This window comes from Procambarus clarkii, chromosome 16, assembly GCF_040958095.1.
Source record: "Procambarus clarkii isolate CNS0578487 chromosome 16, FALCON_Pclarkii_2.0, whole genome shotgun sequence".
NCBI lineage: Eukaryota > Metazoa > Arthropoda > Malacostraca > Decapoda > Cambaridae > Procambarus > Procambarus clarkii.
In genome coordinates this window covers 10,981,466-10,986,771 of record NC_091165.1, presented here as the reverse complement: position 1 = coordinate 10,986,771, position 5,306 = coordinate 10,981,466, and positions in this window count along the sequence as shown.

Genomic DNA, 5,306 nt, shown 5'->3' with positions numbered 1-5,306 from the left:
GCCTTCCTCCTCTTCCTACTCCTTCTTCCTCGCCCTCCTCCTCCTTCCTCCTCGCCCTCTTCCTTCTTCCTTGCCCTACTCCTCCTTCCTCCTCGCTCTACTCCTCCTTCCTCCTCGCCCTCTTCCTCCTTCCTCCTCGCCTTACTCCTCCTTCCTCCTCGCTCTCCTCCTCCTCCTTCCTCCTCACCCTCCTCCTCCTTCTCGCCTTGCTCCTCGCCCTCCTCCTCTTTCCTCCTCGCCCTCCTCCTCCTTCCTCCTCGCCCTACTCCTCCTTCCTCCTCGCTCTCCTCCTCCTCCTTCCTTCTCACCCTCCTTCTTCCTTCTCGCCCTCCTCCCTGCTCCTCGCCCTCCTCCCTCCTCCTCGCCTTCCTCCTCGCCCTACTCCTCCTTCCTCCTCCTCTCCCTCCTCGTCCTTCCTTCTCGTCCTCCTCCTCCTTAAATCTGTGGAATCTTTGGAAATGAATGAGCAAATGTGCTGGCTGCTGAAGGCGCTGAAGGAAACCACGTTGGTTTCATTTTGGATAGAATTGTCCATGGAGATTCAGAATGGAAACAATTATAGTTGAGCATGCAGAGGAGTGTAAGACTCTGTGGTGAGAGTGATGGACACAGCCTTGACAACTATACTTCAGAGAATGTAAACATGTAAACATTGAGAATGTAGGACAACAAAAAGTCTTCAGAATCTTTCACACCGCTATTGAGCAACATTTACAATTTATATAAATTATTTTAGGGAATAATACATACATTTTATATTTAAACATGATGTTAGTGTTTAGTGGAATACATAAGGAGTCAAATTGTGTTAAAAAGAGCGATTTTTAGAAAATTTAGAAAACTACTTTTTCTGATCATATAATAACTAAATGTATTTTGAAGGTTTCATTCAGCCATTTAATATCATTCACAATTTATTAATGAATTTAAAAAAAAAATCCATAAAATTTATATTTAAACATGTAAAAGCTATTTGTAATACATTAGGAACAAAATAGTTGTAGAAAAACAATTTATTATAAAACCTATGTGTTTGGATTTTTGGATTAACAGTTTCTCAAAGGCTCTCCTGCACCATTCTCAATGCAAATCGTTCCTACACCTATGGGAAGAGATAGATGAACGTTTTCTATATGATTTGTGTTTGCTGGGAAGCGTTCCCGGAGATCTTCTGATTGGGCTGATGTGGGAGAATTCGACGATGGTGGTTCTTCCAGTAAAAGTGGTGAGGTTCTGTCACATTCCTTGGTGGTGGCGGAGATCCATGTGCCTTCGGCTGCCTGTATCGATGTTTCTTCCCGTGAGGGTCCTGTGGAGCTTGCTTCCGGTGCCTCGCCTGCATCGGATGGTTCCGGTTCTGCGTGGGGGTGGTTCCTCCTGCTGGTGAGCGTAGTGACCTGGTGGTGGTGTTCAAGAAGACTGCTTGCTCTGGGGGTTCCATGCCCCCAGTTTCGTCCCCTGGTTCATCGGCAGCGGTTTTGCCACTTCTCCCGTCTCCGACCGTCTCTACTGTGTCTCCTGCGGTGTCAGGTGTGGGGTTGCCGTCTCGGCGTCCACTTCTTCCGTGTCTTCTGCTTCCCTTCTCTCTGCCTTACCTAGTTATGCGACAACTGTCACCCAGCTCCGGATGCTGCCGTTTCCGCCTGATCTGGTGGTTCCCGAGTTTATGCCCGCCCCCCTGAAGCAGGGGGACCGTTGTCCTACCGACAGGGAGTACTTAGTGTGGGAAGCTTATAAGCAGAAATATCCTAGTCATGATTTTCCTGAGAAGTATTTGCCTACCACTGTCGTGTCTCCTTCTTTTAAGTGATTTTTTTTGTGTGTTTGTGCTATGTGTTGTGGTGTTGTGTTCGTTTGTGTGCATGGTGTACTCACCTAGTTGTACTCACCTAGTTGTGCTTGCGGGGGTTGAGCTCTGGCTCTTTGGTCCTGCCTCTCAACTGTCAATCAACAGGTGTACAGGTTCCTGAGCCTATTGGGCTCTATCATATCTACACTTGAAACTGTGTATGGAGTCAGCCTCCACCACATCACTTCCTAATGCATTCCATTTGTCAACCACTCTGACGCTAAAAAAGTTCTTTCTAATATCTCTGTGGCTCATTTGGGCACTCAGTTTCCACCTGTGTCCCCTAGTGTGTGTGCCCCTTGTGTTAAACAACCTGTCTTTATCAACCCTGTCAATTCCCTTGAGGATCTTGAATGTGGTGATCATGTCCCCCCTAAATCTTCTGTCTTCCAACGAAGTGAGGTTTAATTCCCGTAGTCTCTCCTCGTAGCTCATACCTCTCAGCTCGGGTACTAGTCTGGTGGCAAACCTTTGAACCTTTTCCATTTTAGTCTTATGCTTGACTACATATGGACTCCATGCTGGTGCCGCATACTCCAGGATTGGTCTGACATATGTGGTATATAATGTTCTGAAAGATTCCTTACACAAGTTTCTAGAGGCCGTTCTTATGTTAGCCAACCTGGCATATGCTGCTGCTGCTGTTATCCTCTTGATATGAGCATCAGGGGACAGGTCTGGCGTGATATCAAGCCCCAAGTCTTTCTCTCTCTCTCGGACTCTTGAAGTATTTCATCTCCCAAGTGATACCTTGTATCTGGTCTCCTGCTTCCTACCCCTATCTTCATTACATTACATTTGCTTGGATTAAACTCTAACAGCCATTTGTTCGACCATTCCTGCAGCTTGTCCAGGTCTTCTTGAAGCCTCAAGCTGTCCTCCTCTGTCTTAATCCTTCTCATAATTTTGGCGTCGTCAGCAAACATTGAGAGGAATGAGTCTATACCCTCTGGGAGATCATTTACGTATATCAGAAACAGGATAGGGCCAAGTACAGAGCCCTGTGGGACTCCACTGGTGACTTCACGCATCTGAGGTCTCACCCCTCATTGTAACTCTCTGCTTCCTATTGTTTAGGTACTCCCTTATCCACTGGAGCGCCCTACCAGTTACTCCTGCCTGTTTCTCTATCTTATGCATCGACCTTTTATGGGGTACTGTGTCAAAGGCTTTCCGACAGTCCAAAAAAAATGCAGTCCGCCCACCCTTCTCTTTCTTGTTTAATCTTTGTCACCTGATCGTAGAATTCTATCAATCCTGTAAGGCAAGATTTACCCTCCCTGAACCCATGTTGATGGGTTGTCACGAAGTCTCTTCTCTCCAGATGTGTTACTAGGTTTTTTCTCACAATCTTCTCCATCACCTTGCATGGTATACAAGTTAAGGACACTGGCCTGTAGTTCAGTGCCTCTTGTCTGTCACCCTTTTTGTATATTGGTACTACATTAGCAGTCTTCCATATTTCTGGTAGGTCCCCCGTTTCCAGTGACCTACTATACACTATGGAGAGTGGTAGGCAAAGTGCTCCTGCACACTCTTTCAATACCCATGGCGAGATTCCATCCGGCCCAACAGCTTTTCTCACATCCAGCTCCAATAGGTGCTTCTTGACCTCATCTCTTGTAATTTCGAACCTATCCAAGGTCACCTGGTTTGCTGCCACCTCTTCTAGCGCCGCGACATCTCCCTGTTCTATTGTAAAGACCTCCTGGAACCTTTTGTTGAGTTCTTCACACACCTCTTTGTCATTCTCTGTGTACCTGTCCTCGCCCACCCTAAGTTTCATCACCTGTTCCTTCACTGTTGTTTTCCTCCTGATGTGACTGTGTAGTAGCTTGGGTTCGGTCTTGGCTTTATTAGCTATATCATTTGCATACCTTTTCTCAGCTGCTCTTCTCACACTGACATACTCGTTCCTGGTTCTCTGGTATCTCTCTCTACTTTCCGGTGTTCTGTTATTACGGAAGTTCCTCCATGCCCTTTTGTTCTGCTCCTTTGCTTTCATACATTCCTTATTAAACCACGGATTATTCCTTTGCTTCTCTGTTTTTTCCTGTCGGGCTGGGACAAACCTGCTTACAGCCTCCTGACATTTTTGGGTGACATAGTCCATCATGTCTTGTACGGACTTGGTTCCGAGTTCTGTGTCCCAATGTATATCCCATAGGAATTTATTCATTCCCTCATAGTTTCCCTTTCGGTACGCCAGTCCTTTGGTTCCAAGTTCTTTTTTGGGGGTGATAATTCCCAGCTCAACCAGGTACTCAAAGCTCAATACACTATGATTACTCATTCCCAAGGGGGCTTCCAACTTAACTTCCCTTATATCCGACTCATTTAGGGTAAATATCAGATCAAGCAAGGCTGGTTCATCCCCTCCTCTCATTCTTGTCGGTCCCATTCTGGTGTGCGGTTGCGTGTGTGTGTGCGTGAGTGTAATGTATTTACTTTATTGGTGTTATGTGTTGTACCTCTCTGTGTGGTTTTTCAGGGCCAGTTGGCTTGTTTTGTGTTGTTTCACGGGTTGGGTTGTTGGGTGAGGGTGAGGGTATTTTGTCATTGTACTGCTGTGCTTATTGTTTTGTTGTCGGCCCTTCAGGCCGATGTTTTGTGTATTTGGTGCTTTATAACCATGTGCTTTTGTAATTTCTACCTGTGCCTTTGTCCTTTATAACTTTGTGCCTTTGTCCTTAGTAACCTTGTGCCTTTGTCCTTTGTAACTGTGCCTTTGTGGTTATTGTAATCTGTTGCTTTACTCATGCTTGCCTGTACGCTTAACATTGCACGACACGTCTTCCACGGTTTCTCTTCTACTGTGATTTTGTGCTATGTGTAGTTTTTTATTTATTTCCATTACCCTCCTGTATTGTCTTGTTGTCTATATTTACTGTGTTCCTTTGTGTTTATGCTCATTGCTGTGTTTTTGTTGTCGGCCCATCAGGCCGGTATTTAGTGTATTTGTCTTTCTTTGTTTTGTGCCTTTGTGTTTGTGTTCTGTTTTGTTCTTGTTTTATTGTATTTATTCGCATGTACGCATGTAAAAATAAATATATAAAAAAATGACTGTCGTGATTGCAATGTGTGGACCTGTGCTCTAAGGGGTTATTTAGAGTGCACTGTTGGTCATTTGCAACAGTAAGTAAGTGTTGTGCAGTATTCTAATACTTGGAAATTAGAGTACTTGCTGTGTGTTATTGCAAAGAGATTGTTATTGATGGTGATTATTGCTAATGTTGAACAATCACCGTATGTGATTGTAGTTCAGTAAACTCATTGTGGGGCAGTGTTCTAGAGGGTTCATGTCCTGTCGTAATTAACGGTCAGTGGACCGGGTAATTGACGTGTTTCAGGAAGTCACAGTAATTAACCTCGATCCTTGTTTAATCGACTCACACGAAGGCTCCATTGTTCCATTAATGTAACGTCGTTATTTATCTGTTCGGAAGTACCGGCACTT